The sequence below is a fragment of the Octopus sinensis genome, linkage group LG3 (assembly GCF_006345805.1).
Source record: "Octopus sinensis linkage group LG3, ASM634580v1, whole genome shotgun sequence".
Classification (NCBI taxonomy): domain Eukaryota; kingdom Metazoa; phylum Mollusca; class Cephalopoda; order Octopoda; family Octopodidae; genus Octopus; species Octopus sinensis.
In genome coordinates this window covers 35,155,831-35,173,138 of record NC_042999.1, presented here as the reverse complement: position 1 = coordinate 35,173,138, position 17,308 = coordinate 35,155,831, and positions in this window count along the sequence as shown.

Sequence of the window (17,308 nt, the reverse complement as noted above, 5' to 3'; positions counted from 1 at the left end):
GTCCTTTCCCTCCAGGGAACGAAGGTGCATGTGGACGTTGCAATGTCTTGTCTTCACTGGAATACTTCTGTATATACGATGTTCCTAGCTGTCCGTTTGGGCGAAAACATGAAAACATCATTGCGCCTCCCAACGCGTGAACAGCCCACGTAGAGTTGACCGTGGGCGAAGCACTGTTCGCCCAAATGTAACCCAGCGACTTGTAGCGTTTGGCCTTGGATTTATTGATCGACTTGCGAAGCAGAGTTTAACAGGAAACTGAGAACGCCTGAAGTGGATTGGTAGGTCAGCGCCCGACGGTTGAAGGTGCATCCGTGGAATGAAGACGTCCTCTCCCTTCCCACAACCGGTAAGTATTGTGGCCGTTATTAAATGTGGTGCCAAATGTTTCACAACCAAACGTGTGCCGTTGCACTGTTTAGGTGGAACCAAATTCCTGATGAGCATAATGGGCGCACCGACTTTTAACTTCAGGATGTGTGGTGGCAGGCCTGGCGGTTCAAGTGAATTCAGGAATTCAACAGGATAATCGGCAAGCTGGGCGGGGTCTGCTGTCCTATCTATAGATTTGTAGACGTGGACATCACCAGGAATAGCTTCAAGTAGCTGGATATTGATGGAGTTGACGGTTGTATTTTTGGGTGCGAGAATAGCTCTGCCTGCCAGCCATTTTAGGTCGCGTAAATTGTTTTGTAGGTCGTGGAAGACAGCGTCCCGGAGGCTAGCAGGGGTGTCGACAATGGTGCAAAGTGAGTCCAATTGAACGTAGCCATCCGCATCAGACAGCATCCTATTTTCACCGAGCGATAAGAGGTCCCTGGAGAATGCAGCGGATCCGCTGTCACCAATTAACTGCGCGCACATGTTAGTTTGGAGGTGCAAGGGCCGCACATGTGCCCAAAGAGCTGACGACTTAAGGCACGCGCGCACGGCATCGGCACGGGTTCCTTTTGGAATAACAGGTAGAGTCTGCCTGAAGTCTCCTGAAAGAAGTAAAGTTAATCCTCCCATGGGGGCCGTAGAGTCTCTGATGTCTTGCAGGGACCTGTCCAGTGCCTCAAGGGCGCCTTTGTGTGCCATAGTGCACTCGTCCCATACGATGAGTTTGCATCTGCGAAGAATGTCGGCCTGTTCTGAGTTCTTGGCGATGTTGCAGATACGTGACTCGGACTTTGCCAGATCGAGCGGGAGTCTGAAGGCAGAGTGGGCGGTTCTGCCACCCGGAAGCAACGTGGCCGCGATACCAGAGGAAGCTACAGCCAGGGCAATGTCCGTGTTGCGTCTGACCTCTGCCAGAATTAGTTTAGTGACGAAGGTTTTGCCAGTGCCGCCGGGTGCATCAAGGAAGAAAATCTCACCACGTTGCTGTCTGACAGAGTCTACGATGGTGTTGTAGGCTATGCGCTGGTCTGGAAGCAGCCGTGGTTCATTATCTTGGACGTACTGGTGCAGTTCCTCAATGCAGTAGGAAGTTTCGCGTAACAATTCAGCAGACATAACATTGGCGTGTTCACGTGTGGGTGGTGGAAGGCCGTACTCTGTTAAAGCAGACCCACCCATATCGATGACAGCGTCTTCGAGTTGAATGAGCGCAAAATTGTAAATGAAGTTGGTGAACGTGATCTCGGCGGAAGGGCAGTGTTGCTGAGCCGTACGTAAGAAGTCGTGCGACATGTCATCCCTGTATTTCATCCAGAGACTTAGTGGATGACTAAGCTGACATTTTTGAAGAAGGATTGCGAAAAGATGTCGTAGGGCCGAATGCGTTTGCAGTAAAGCACCCTCTGCCATCGTGGCGTCCCACTGGGAGTCATCCTCTAGAAGGCCAAGTCTCATACATGCTTCCCTGAAGGTGTCGCACAGAACCCCATTGACGGTACGTATATTGGCGAAACCTGTTCGACCAGTGACCTCATGTAGAAGGAGACGGAGGTAGAAGCATTCTTGCTGGTTGGCGGGATGTTGTAAACTCGACCCAGGCAGGAGTCAAACTTGACGCCTGGGAAGCTTTCGACGTTTTTGCCGGATTTCCGTCGAATCCAGGTGTTTTTAGACCACACGAAGTACGATGGGACCTGTGGGTACAAAAGCGTTCGAGCGAAGTCATCACGTTGGCATAATTTGAAGAAACCAGTCAACGTTGTGTCTTTAGGGCTGGTGGCTATCTGCACAGCACTTTGCTCTGCCTTTGTTGATATATTTGCAGACATATTGTATTGACCTGATGGAGCTGCAGAACTCAACGTTGACGTGGGCTTTGAATATCTTCGACAGGAGAGGACAGTAGGGGACAATGTAGCTGTTGTCCACTTGATGTCGCCCAACCGTAATCGTGCGGCCTCCATTGGCTGGACTCCTTCGTTTGTACAGCGGATACCCATCGCCGCCTGTTTTAGTCTCCAAAGTGAACCGTTTAGGGAATCCCTTTGAGCAGGCTAATCCGTTTTTGTAGCATGGTGTGTTGGCGTAATTTGGTCCACAGGGCCCGTGTACCATGGTAGTGCGGACAATTTCGTAGAGTCCGGGGTCCTCATCGGGGTCAGGAATCTCGGCGGAAATGAATTTGTCAATGTCATTAGTCTCGATTTTATGAGTGAGCCAAAATTAAGATGTGAGCATGTGGCAAGCCCCTCTTTTGCCACTCGACCGAAAACATGTGGCACCTGACATGCCCGAAAATCTGACCCTTAACTATCAAATCCTTCATTTTGCCCAAATTCAGACGGAAAACCCTAGCAACGATGTCGTGTCGATGGGTGTGAGATTGACCCGGGAGGATTTCGCGAGTGATTTCGTGGCAGCTGGGATTGCACGTGTAGGTGATAAAGAGGTCCGGCCGGCCGTAAATGCGCATGTAGGTCAAGGCGTCTTGGGTCCTTTCACGCATATATCGCGGTCCTCCCGTGAAGGTGGAGGGTAGAATGCATGGCTTGCCGATGTTGCGAGGGTCATTTTCTTGTTGCAAACCGTCACGGAGATGAAAGTAGGAGTCGGAGCGAAGTTTGGTCTGATTAAGTTTAATGTATAGCAGCCTTTCCGATTCCATTTTTGCGGCCATGTCGACGGCGAACTGGTTGAATAGCTGATGACAACGGGGCAATAAGTTGAACTCACCCTCCCTGACCATGAACCGGTATGAGTAGAACGCCCTGCAGGAAACCGTCTTTGATGCCGCAGTAGTTTGATTGGAGGGCTGCCGTAAAGGAATTCCGAAGTGGTAGCCGTCTTCCCCATAAGGGAAAAGCAATGGATACTGAAGCGCGTCATAAGATCTGTGAGTCTCGCTGATCCTGTGTAGGTTGTTACCACGGGAGGAGATGATTATGTCACGGCTGTTGTGTTGCTCTCCGTGTATAACTGCGGCAATTTCGTTGCACGCAGGTGCGTTGAAACGGCGTTCGTGCTCCCCGTGGGGTCGTTTATCAGCATCAATGACAACGGTGAAGTTTGGAGAAGGAGCACTGTCCAAGGCATATCTGAAGCTGCAGACGTAGCTGTTGATATCATGAAGCATGGTTTGGAGACGGAGAAGAATGTCTTTGCGGGGAACATAGCTTGTACCCGGTATTATTCCAAGGCGTGCATCAACCTGGTGGTTGTAGTCGGCAATGAAGTATATTTGGAGGAAAGAAGACTGCTGAATCTCGTCTGGCAGAAGTGACCCAATAAGATGGTAGACCTGTCCCTGCACTTTGAAAGTAGGCATCCAGCCTTCTCTGGGAGGAATTTTGGCCCCGAAAGAGGTCATTTGGAATGAGCAGTTGTACTTTCGAATTATTTCAAGGAATTGTGACGAATCGGGGGTTAAACCCGCCGCGAGATCCTTCAGTGGTTGAGGTGGTTCCCGTAGGGGTGGCAGGTCCACTTTGCCACCAGAGCAGCACAAACCAGGTGGCTCTCCGGGCCATTTCTTGGCTTTGCAAAACTGGCATACAATTGTCATTGACCCTATCTTGATGTCGTCACGCAAGGAGAAGTTAATTGTGGCGTCGTAGTTGAATGCTAGTGACAACCAGAAAGCGGGGGCAGGGGTACGTACACCACGAATGATATCCCGACGTTTGTTGATACTCTCAAGTCGAGTGCACCGTGCCTCAGCAGATTCAGATGCACGTGCGACAGCGGTAGCAGTGGCATCCCTTGAAAGCCTTTCAGCTCTCGCCTCAGCACCCTCTGAAGCCCTAGCAGAAGCAGTGTTAATGGCATGTCTGGATGTCCGAATAGTCCGTTGGTGTGGAGTTTCGGCAGATCGAGCCCTGGCTGTGTTTGCGGCGTTAGCAGCTTGGCGAGCTCTCCTCTGTTGAGGTGTTTCGGCAGTTTTGGCCATGGCTTTGTTTGCGGCGTCAGCATCTTGGCGAGTTCTCCTCTGCTGTGAGGTTTCGACAGATCGTGTCCTGGCAGTGCTAGTGGCGTTAGCCGCATTCCGAATGGCCCTTTGTTCGGGGTTCTCGCGAGCTCTGCGGATGGAAGCACAGTAAGAAGCCCGCATGTTTTGGCTGGACTGTTGCTCTTTCGTCAACCTCGAGCGGAGGGAAGATCTGTACGCTGCGACCCTTGCAAGTCGGGTAGAACGGTCGCTAGTAGTTTCAGATGCCTGAGCAGCGGCATAACGGGAAGCTGTTTGCGAGAGGCGCAAGGCGGTTTCCTCGTGGGTCTCGCGTGCCCTTCTAGCCCTAGCAGCCGATGCCTTGGCCGTCCGAGGGTTGAGGAGGGTCCTTCTCTTCTTGGGTGGCATTTTGGTGGATAGCAATGTGTTTGGCAAAGGTGTAATAAAAAGGAACACGTGGGGTAAGTATTTTGGTGGATAGCAATGTGTTTGGTAAAGGTGTAATAAAAAGGAGCTCGTGGGGTAAGTATCCGAAAATGTATAAAAATGTACAAAAATGGCCAAAAAGCTGGCAGCAATGTGAGTGACAACAACGAAAAAGTCAAAAGTGATCAAACTGAACAAACGAAAGGAAAAGTTTTTTGATGCACACGACAAAAGTGGTTTATAATAAACCAAGAGTTTGCAAGTAGCGTCCGAGGACCGTTAGGGTACGTCAAAAATTGAAGGTAAAACGTTTGGGGAGGTAGTTATAAAGAAAGTTTAAACCCAAAAAGTATTCGAATAACTTGCGGCTGCAGCAGCTATTAGCAGAAGTGGCGGTGTTGGGGGTAAAGTCTCGAATGTAATTTCTTCCTGGTAGGAATTGGTTGGATCGAATTATCGATAGCTAAAAAGGTCAAGTTGCGTCCCCTAGACAGTCTGGTTTGTGTTTAATACACAAATTTGTTTGCTATGTGTGCCACATATGATTAAATGAACCGATCTTTTCCAATAATGTATCCTATTGGAATAAAAAGGGCTATATAGCTCCTTGGAGCAGACATGATGCGCGTTGTGAAAAAAAAAAAGATTCCTGCCAATTTGTGAAAGATATTGTCGAAAATATGTCATCTTGAATTTGAAAGCGATTTCCCAAAATGGCATGATTTTATCGATTGTTTCTGATGGTAAGGTATTGCATGGAAAACTAACGTCAGAATTGAGTTTCTTAGGGTAACATTAAGCTTCACCATGAGTTTGGTGAAAATCGATTGCAAGTTGTGAAAACTACCATAGATGATGCGTTGCATAAAAAAAGGTTAGATTCTCGAGTTGCGTCCCCTAGACAGTCTGTGGTTCATGTTTATGATTCTCGACCCCATGTCGAATTTATCAATTTTTTTCAGAACTGGGGGAACTTTTCAAAATTTTCGCTTCGTTAGTTTTGAATTATGACATTGGGCTATGTGTGTGTCAAGTTTCATCAGAATCGGTTGAAAGCCGTGGTCAGGGTGAGGGTACGAGAAAACAGACACACAGAAGCACGCACAGACAAACTGCCGTTTATATATAGAGAGATATTTCTGTACCATATATTCATATTTACTTTACAATTATACAAGTGAATGTATATATTTGTTTATATAGCACTAAGACGTGGTTGTGTAGTAAGTAGTTTGCTTACGAACCACATGGTTCCGGGTTCAGTTCCACTGCGTGGCACCTTAGGCAAGTGTCTTCTACTATAGCCTCGGGCGGACCAAAGCCTTGCGAGTGGATTTGGTAGACGGAAACTGAAAGAAGCCCGTCGTATATATGTATATAGATATATGTATGTGTGTGTATATGTTTGTGTGTTTGTTTTTGTCTCCCCAACATCGTTTGACAACCGATGCTGGTGTGGTTACGTCCCCGTAACTTAGCAGTTCGGCAAAAGACACCGATAGAATAAGTACTAGGCTTACAAAGAATTAGTCCTGGGGTCGATTTGCTCGACTAAAGGCGGTGCTCCAGCATGGCCACAGTCACATGATTGAAACAAGTAAAAGAGTAAAGAGTAATACATATATATATATATATATATATATATATGTATAGAGTGAGAGAGAGAGTGTGTGTGTGTGCAACGCACTTGTTATCTCACAAAAGCAATAACATAAGTCGTAATAAAATCCTCATAGATATATCAAATAATGCGGTTTTCATTCATGCAATAAATACGTATACATAGGTGTGTGTGTATATATGTGTGTGTGTAGTCATATACATATACATACATGTGTGTACGCGTCAGTGTGTGTATGTAAATTATTGCTCATGTGTGTGTGTGTGTGTCTATGTATGAATGTATAGATATATTCACTCCTACTAAGTGTCTTCTATTATACCATTGGCAGATGGAAAGTGAAAGAAACCCGTCGTATATATGTATGTATGTATGTATGTATGTATGTATGTATGTATGTATGTATATATATATATATATATATGTATATATAATACGTACTAATACATACTAGTACATACTAATACTTACACCAACCCTATACATACACACGTCCAGACCCCGCATACGCACTTATACTCTCTCTCTCTCACACACACACACCTATACATACCAATACGTACTAATACATACTAATACATACTAATACATACACCAACCCCATACATACGCACGTCCAGACCAATCTTACGCACTAATACTCTCTCATACACACACACACACACCCTTATACATACTAATACATACACAACCCTATACATACACACATCCAGACCCCTCCCACGCACCTTTAGCTGGTCCCTCAACCGTTTTATCACCCTATTATCTCCCCTTATTTCGCTCTCGCGTCTCATGTTTGATCTTTGACCTCTGGCCGAATCAGATCGCCATGTTGATTCGTTAGCTACTGCACGCATTTTTTTTCTCTCCTTCTTTCTGTGTTTTTCTCTCTCTGTGTATCTTTCTGTTGAAGAGCGTAGGCTCGAAACGTTAAAGACTTGTTTTATTTATATTTCCTGAGCGCCATACTAATACAATTGTTCGTTTGTTTTCCACCTGCCTTCGTCTTTTGTTTATTTTCATAAAGCTTCCCGTTATATATTATGCGCTCACGTGGTCTCACTTTCATCCTATATTCTACCAATACCACTATCAACACTTACCTCTACCTTGGATTTTCTTTACCTCTTGGATACTTACCATTGGCTGCACCTCTCTTTCGCGGATCAAAGTGACTTTGCATTGATGTGAAATCCTTAAAAAATATACCACGACGTCTACACATTTCTCACCTTGAACTTTCAACCTTGAACTTGTTCGCATAAACTGTCCCGTTTGTTGTATTTTTATTTCCTCTTATATTACCACTTTTTTTTCATTCATTTCATGCTTCCCACATTTTCCTGAATTTTTGTTCTCCTTTCCGTCTTTCTTCCCTCTCTGGATGTCCATACTCCGTTTCCTCTGCCTGCACCCCCCTTTTTTTGCCTCCCCCTCTCTCTGCTTCCCTTCTTTCTTTCCCTTTTTCGTTTGCCCCGTCTTTTCTGCCCATATCGCTTACTTATCTAGTTTTTTCATACGATTATTATTTTTTTGTTTTTTTGAACGTTTGTTTTTTCCCCTTTTTTCGCTATCCTTTTTTTCTATTTTTTTCATACGATAATTTTTGTTTTTTGTTTTTTTTTTGTTTTTTCGAACGTTTTTTTCCGCTATCCCATCATGCCGGATCCTAGGTCCTACCTCCTCACTCTCCATCACCGTTTGAAGGATCATCTACGTTCGCTTCCTGTATATTGCCTTCAGCCGTCCGTTAATCTCTCTCTACCTCTTTTTAAAAAAACCCGCTTCTCTAGCCATGTCTCTTTCCTAAGCCGCTGCCTACATCACCGACTCATCCCTAAAGGTTTCCGCCTCCACTTCCACCCTGCTCTCCACTCGGATTCTTCCATCTTACCCATACTCCGCACCACATCTTACCGCCTTATGCGGGCCACCATTCGCTCCAATCTCTCCAAACTACATGCCATCAACCGCCTTCTTCCTCCTGCTTCTCCACCTTCTTCTCCTCTCTGCCGCCTCTCTATCCTCACAAACACGCTACGCTTCATTATCCATTTGAATCAACTCTTCCATCAATTTCTTTCTGATACCAAACTTCGTAAACTCCAATCACTCTCCATTCCACCCTACCCGACGCCACTACCCCAACTCCTCCACCACCCTTCTCTCCTCCCGATAGGCTCCATCCACCCACACCTAACCCCACTGCCCCTCCCTACAACCCCTTCTCCCCTCCCGTTAGGCTCCATCCACCTACACCTAACCCTACTGCCCCGCCCAACCACCCCCACACACCTCTCCAATCCCTCCCCCTCAGACCTCCACGAGACCTACCACCCCTCCTACTTCTATTCCATCCACCCCTTCTCCACTTCCGTCTGTTGTTACCATTCCCCCCGATTCCCCTCTCTGCGGCTGAACGCTCCGTCCTTGGTAGGGGTCTGCGTTTCATCCCCCTCACTCCATCCTGTAAGGAATTCCAGACGCGAGTTGATGTCACAGCTTTGTGCGCCGTGTCCGGTTGGGTGCGCATTACCACGACTCGCCACCCACACCCAACGAAGAGGACGACTGCTTCACTGGCCTGGGCCGCCGACCATCCCCGTGGACGCCTGCCCCTGGCCAGATCCTAGCAGTGGATCTTTTCGCGGGCGCTTGTCAGCGTGCATTGGAGCGGTTCAACTTCTCCAGGCGCCAACGCCGCCTCAACATCTCCCCGGCTGAGCTCTTGGCTCTTCGTTCCCTCCAACGGCGCGCTGACATTATCATCAAACCGGCTGACAAGGGTGGAGCTGTAGTGGTGTGGCGCGCGGACCTCTATAGGGCCGAGGCTTTCCGCCAACTCAATGACACCTCCTTCTATTCCCCTCTGCCCTCTAACCCCACACGTAGCTACCAACAGACGGTATCCTCTACTGTCCAAGACCTCATCTCGTCCTCCCGTCTCCCCCGCACCGCATCCAACCTAATTGTGCGAACCCCACGTACCCCCATCATTTACTTCCTCCCCAAAATCCACAAACCCAACAACCCTGGCCGCCCCATCGTCTCCCCTGTAACACTGCCCCACGGAGCTCATCTCTAAATACCTCGACCGTGTCCTTGCCCCCCTAGTGGCATCTCTTCCCCCTCCCACATCCACGATACCAACCATGCTCTCCGGCTTTTCAACTCTTTCTCCTTTCCTCCTCGGCTCCTCCAAAATCCTTTTTACTATGGACATCCAAAGCCTCTATACTGTTATCCCTCACCACGAAGGACTGCAGGCCCTTCGACACTTTCTTGACCTCCGCTCTAACCCTGTACCTGACACCTCCACACTCATTCGTCTGGCCGAACTTGTCCTTACTCTGAACTGCTTCTCGTTCGCGGGCGAGTTCTACCATCAGGTCTCGGGAGTGGCCATGGGAACGCGAATGGGCCCCAACTATGCGAACCTGTTCGTTGGCTATGTTGAGGCCCAAATATTCTCTAATTTCACTGGTCCCACTCCTGAACTATATGGTCGTTATATTGACGACATTATCGGTGCCACCTCACTCTCCCGCGAACATCTAGATTCCTCCCTCTCTTTCGTCCAATCTTTCCATCCAGCCCTCCACTTCACTTCCACTATCTCCAACACCTCTGTCTCCTTCCTCGACATTTCGGTTAGCATTCTTCACTCCACTCTTACCACCTCCATTCACTACAAACACACAGACTCACACTCATACCTCAACTTCTCTTCCTCCCACCCAGAACACACCAAGCTTTCCATCCCCTATTCCAATTCCTCCGTCTACGTAGGCTCTGTAGTGACGACCATGACTTTGAGACTCAGTCTCAACGTATGGCTCACCACTTCACCCTACGTGGATACCCCCTCACCACTATCCACACCGCCCTTGCCAGAGCACGGTCCGTGGACCGTGTATCTGCTCTCTCTCTCCCCGAACCCGCCCTGTAGTCTCCCGCCTCCCTTTTCCCCTCACTTACCACCCCACGACCCTACGTCTCAACGCACCATTCTTCGAGCTTTCCGTCATCTCCAGTCCGACCCGTCCACTTCACACCTCTTCCCTAACCGACCCCTCCCCTCTTTCAAACGAGCCCACAACCTTCGAGACCTTTTGGTCCATAGCTCCTTCCCTGACCCTACCTCCCAACCCGGCTCGTTCCCCTGCTCCCGCCCACGTTGCCGCACTTGCCCTTACCTCTCCAACACCACCCGCCTCACTAGCACCCACCATCGACCCTATCCCATCATCCACTCCTTCACCTGCACCTCCAGCAATATTATCTATTGCATCTCTTGCTCTCTCTGCAATTCCTTGTACATCGGACAAACGGGACGCCGCTTGGCTGACCGTTCGCGGAACACCTTCGTGACATCCACCTTGCGAACGACACACACCGGTCTCACGCCATTTCCGCTCCACCGGTCACTCCTTGCAACACCTATCTGTGTTCGGTTTGTCCTTACACAGAGGCCATCCGGATTCCCGTTTGCGCCGTGAACAGGAATTAATCTTCTCTCTTCGCTCTTATACGCCATTTGGTCTCAACTCTCCCCCCCCCTCCTCATCTAACCTCCCCCCCCCCTCCTCACCTATCCTTTCTCCCCCCCCCCTACTTCTTCAGTCCTTCATCCTTTCACCCCTACTCCCCTTCCCTTCTTCCCTCTTTCTCCCTCCCTCTTCCCCTTCCCTCTGCTCCCTCCTCCCTCTCTCCCCTTCTCTCCTTCCTCTCTCCCCCTCTCCCTCTTTCCTCCTTCATCCCCCTCATCCCTTCCTTCTCCCCCATCCTCTCCTCTCCCCCCTTCTCCTCCCTCTTCTTCCCCTCCCCTTCTCCCCCCCTCTCTCCCCTCCCCCTCCCCCTCTTCTCCTCACTACACCACATGACTTTACACATCACATCACATATGATGTGCCATACTAATACACACACCAACTAATACATACTAATACGTACTAATACATACTAGTACATACTAATACTTACACCAACCCTATACATACACACGTCCAGACCCTGCATACGCACTTATACTCTCTCACACACACACACACACACACTATACATACCAATACGTACTAATACATACTAATACATACTAATACATACACCAACCCCATACATACGCACGTCCAGACCAATCTTACGCACTAATACTCTCTCTCATACACACACACACACACAACCTTATACATACTAATACATACACCAACCCTATACATACACACATCCAGACCCCTCCCACGCACTTTTAGCTGGTCCCTCAACCGTTTTATCAACCCTATTATCTCCCCTTATTTCGCTCTCGCGTCTCATGTTTGATCTTTGACCTCTGGCCGAAATCAGATCGCCATGTTGATTCGTTAGCTACTGCACGCATTTTTTTTCTCTCCTTCTTTCTGTGTTTTCTCTCTCTGTGTATCTTTCTGTTGAAGAGCGTAGGCTCGAAACGTTAAAGACTTGTTTTATTTATATTTCCTGAGCGCCATACTAATACAATTGTTCGTTTGTTTTCCACCTGCCTTCGTCTTTTGTTTATTTTCATAAAGCTTCCCGTTATATATATATGTATATATATATATATATATAAGAGGCACGCAACAGGTTGCTTAGCCACATACCGAAAAATTAGAAATAGCAGTCAAAGACTGTTTATTTCTATTTTCTACAAATGAGACTCCACATACGACACATCCCTGTAAGTCACATATGCAAAACAGAAGGAAGAATCAACGAAAGCAAAGTCTAATGGTTATTTACGAACGCGTTTCTAGATTAGGAATAAAAACTCCATGTCTTTCATCAGCGTAAACCTCCACTAAAATAGATTTCTCAAATGCTACATACCTCTACTTCCCGATCAGGCGACATCGGAATAGTGGAAGAAAGCAAGCATAGGCCAAACCTATATATATATGTGTGTGTGTGTGTGTGTGTGTCTGTGTTCGTCCCCAGCCATCGTTTGACAACCGATGCTGGTGTGTTTATGTCCCCGTAACTTAGCGTTTTGGCAAAAGACACCGATAAAATAAGTACTAGGCTTACACAGAATAAGTCCCCGTAACTTTGCGGTTCGGCAAAAGACACCGATAGAATACGTACTAAGCTTACAAAGAATAAGTCCTGAGGTCGATTTGCTAGACTAAAACCCTTTAAAGCGGTATTCCAGCATGGCCGCTGTCAAATGATTGAAACAAGTGAAAGAATATATATATTAAACTATTGTAGGCCAGTGAGCTGGTAGAATTATTGACGCGTCAGGTAAAACGCTTAGCGGTATTTCGTCCGTCTTTACGTTCTGAGTTCAAATTCCGCCAAGGTCTTTATCCTTCGGGGATAGGTAAAATAAATACCAGTTGAGCACTGGTGGTGGGGTGATGTAACCGACTTACGTCTCACTCAAACTTACCGGTCTTGTGTCAAAATTTGAAATCAATTTTAAATTCTTGTATGGATATTCAATAAACCAATTCAGTAGTTACTTTTCATTTGATCCACTCTGATCATAAACTACCGTTAATGAGAAAGGTTGATGTTTAAGCAGAAATTGTTCTAGCAGCTATGGTGAAACTTAAACATGAACAATTTTTCAGTAAAAAAAAAAAAAACTACTACAAAAATTTATCTTCCATTAATGTGCACACCAGAAAGTATTGTATTTCACGTGTTGCTCTTCGTTGACATAATGTTTTCAGTGCGATCTGTTTTGTAGCAGCGGAAATTATTTTTTGAATATAAAATCTAAGAATGTTGTAAAGGTTGTCTACCCTGTAGAATATCAACGGGTCTAGCTAGTTTAAATAGATCACGGGCCAAAAGCCAATTTTTTAAACTTTATGGTTAATGTTATTTTCTTGGATTTGTCAAACATTTATTATTATAACGGGAACAATTAGAATATTTCGAACTTATACTTCCTTGGTAAGTGATTTGACCTGCAGTGCATGAAAATAATTTGACGAATATTTTTACATTTTGTAATGAACATTAAAGGAATAAGTGAAAATCAATATTACGTATTTCGAATTGTTCTTGGATATCGTTTAAGTTGCAAACATGAAGGGTAAGGTTTATGCCTTGAGGACATTTTTCATTCTTCTCTCCCTTCCTACGCCTTTCGTTCCTCTCACATACCTCAGAGACTTTGAACGGATTATGGGCACTGCCTCCTCTCCTCACAAAAAGTTAAAAATATTAAAATATTAATACAAATAAATCACTGTTAGGAAGTAACTACTACATGTTATACGCAATTAGTCATTTCATGAACATCTTAGAACGAAAGTTAGCAACATTCAACACTGAAAATCAATTTAACAAGAAATGTTGCCAATAATAAAAACATTTGAATACCATGCCACAGATTTTCTGCTTAACCAATAATTTTATATTTCGCTTAGTTTTTCTGAACTTCGGAAGAAAAACGTTACGTGAGTAGTTCGTACGTCCAACTATTAGAACATCAGTAATGTACTGAGAAATATTGGTGATAATAATGATAATGATTTTGGTTTGGTAGAGATCATTATAAAATCCACAGTTCATTATATAATCGATATAAGATTTTTCATAACATTTCTGGAAAAATAAATGACTCCAAGAGAAATAAATAAATACTACCGAGTGGTTTTTTTTCTACAATCTCGCTCAGTAAGAGTAAAAGTAGTTTTCGCGCCAAGATTTCCGAAAAAACGGCAGAATCAGCCAAAATTCTAAAGATAGAATAATGAGAAAGGATAATCTAAGATATCCTCAAGTGAGCACAAACCTTTTGAAATATTGCTTTCTTCAAGAACAATATTAATGTGAGAATCATGTGAGGACACTTCTGCTATAAGAACTAAAGTGAACTTTCAAGCAAAGATTGTTAGAGATACGTGGTTATTAAGAGTTTTTTTCAGCATGATTCGTGACTAATATTGCACAAAATATATTTTTGTAATGGTAGATCAATATATATATAGACAAAATAAATCAAGGTCTATGTGAGAATTTTAATCATTACTAAAACTGTTTTTTTGTATGTATATTTGGTATAGGTAAATATCTTCTTAAAGAAGCAGTTCTCTCCAAACTATTTACATAATGTTAAACACCCAAAAGTAAGTTACCCAAAGAAAATATAATAGACCATCTAAATATATAGCTAATCAAAGAGGAAGAAAATGTACTCATTTAAATTGATCTTTAGCTTGTGAGATAAAAAATAAACATTTTGTTAGGTATCACTCGATGGAAACATTGCAACTTCTTTCTCAATATATACTTTAAGTTTGAACATGTTTCGAAATTGTAATGTCAGTTACATTTCTGCTCTTATATTTTTTGAATTTGTTAGTAGTATAATTTCTTTAACTCTGCTAGGAAGGATTATTTTGTGAACTTAAGAATTTCATAAAGAGAGGCAAATAAATTGATATGAGAAGTTCACTTCAAACCTAAACTGTATGAATTTTATTGACATTTACATGTATTACTAAAACGAGTTTCAAACTCCTACAAAGCAACGAATACTCTATTATCATTCAACTATCTATTGTCTTGCTCATCTTCACTTCCCATTCTACTGCTTATATAATATTGAACTTCAAAGACATTTCATGTATTTTTTATTAACATGAGATTACTTTGAGATAAAAAAATATAATATTAAGTCTGTGTTACCGATGATATTTATATAAAAAGTGCTTATTGTGCAAATCTTCCTAAATAGAAACGGACGCAAAATTAAAATATCAGACGTGAAAAAGTATCATTACCCATCAAAATATAACAAAAACAAAAAAAAAAACAGCGTCATCACTCGTTATAAAATTTACTGAATGATAATATCTATCAGATTACTATAATCTAGATAAATTGGAATAATTTATTACTTAATATTATTTAATTTGCTTTCATTCAATAGTTTATACAGACGCCAAAAAAATACGGTTTAATTGATTGCATTTTCACCAGTTATCAGGGCGTGTATAAGTCTTGAAAAACTTACAAAAATCGATTCCAGGTGAGAATGCGATCGATAAAGCCGTGGGAACGTACATTTGTACGCGCAAGTACATCAGCTATTGCGATCGATACTACACGTACGCGAGAAAAATACACGAGTAGTTTGCGCAAAAAACCCGGCTGGCTAGAAATAATGCCACAAAATGCAGTATATTTAAGAGACCAAAAACGTATGATGCAAAAGAGATATTTTCTTAAAACTTGGCATGAAGGAAGGAAAGACTATTTAGTTTCTCAAGAAGTTTTTTTTTTGTTTTAACTTCGTTTAACAAAACCAAAAATTTGATTGCAATAAAGACATGCTTAATTATTTTTTAATGAAAAGAAAACACTGATTGCTTTTTATTCAGCAGATATGATTCAGCACCGTCCATTGGATGGGGAGCGTTTTGCTCGTATATATATATATATATATATATATATATATATATATATATATATATATATATTATATATATATATATATTATATATGTTCTTTTACTCGTTTCAGTCATTTGACTGCAGCCAACTGGAGCACCGCCTTTTAGTCGAACAAATCGATCCCAGAACTTAATTTTTTAAAGCTTGGTACTTATTCTATCGGTCCGTTTTCCCGAACCACTAAGTTATAGGGATGTAAACACACCAACACCGGTTGTCAAACATTGATGGGGAGACACACCCATGACTTCTTTCATTTTCCGCCTATCAAATCCACTCATAAGGTTTGATTGCTCAAGGTGCCATGCAGTGAGACTGAATCTGGAGCAATGTGGTTGGGAAGCAAGCTTCTTACCACAAAACCACGCCTGCATGTATGTATATATATATATTATATATATATATATATAGGCGCAGGAGTGTCTGTGTGGTAAATAGCTTGCTTACTAACCACATGGCTCCGGGTTCAGTCCCACTGCGTGGCATCTTGAGCAAGCGTATTCATATTTCAATTTTTGAAAACCAGTGGATGCATTCCACTGAATTTAGGTAAATACTCCTTCGAACAGGCGGTCAGTAGCGACACCTGCTGGGTTCGGCTGCTCTGCATTGATAAGGGACAAATACCCTGAAACTAGTCTGCATATGCCTGAACAGCATGGGGAAGCGGCTGACCTCCCCTGTTCGGAGGTTATAATGGACACAGGTAGCTAGAGGCGATGGCTTCTTGAGCTAATCAACGGCAGCATTCGTCCTATATTTCTGAACTGCCATATTAGCTTGGCGATAACTATTAATACACACACACACACACCACACACACATATATATATATATATATACGACAGGCTTCTTTCAGTTTCCGTCTACCATATCCAACTATGTGGTTGGTAAGGAAGCTGCTTACCACATAATCACTATATATATGTATATATATATATATATATATAATATATATATATATATATATATATATATAAAATATATATGATATAAATGAATAACGATGTAGAGGTGTCAATTAATTACAGCCGTTTTAAGTCACTCCTTTAATTGATTAATGAAACATTACATCATTTGAAAGATGACCGCATAGATGATAGACGTTAGATATAAAGGATACCACCACTCATATATATATATTATATATATATATATATATATATATATATATATATATATCTGTGTAGTGAATGTGTGCGTATATTTATCTTTCAGTTATTTCAAAGTAGTGGTATTTTTGATGTTGCATAACATAGCGGTTCGACATATGCACATCGATAATATAAGTTCAAGCTTAAAAATAATTACTTGGATTGACATGGAGGCGCCGTGGCAGTATGACAACAATCCAAGTATAACAGCAATCCCAAAATCGACAGAACACTAAATGAGCAGAAGAATATATTATACCATATCATTGTGAAATATTTATTAATCACTCTTACGAATAATATAAATATTGTACGTCTCATAATTATTCTTCAAATTCATTTCATAGTTTAT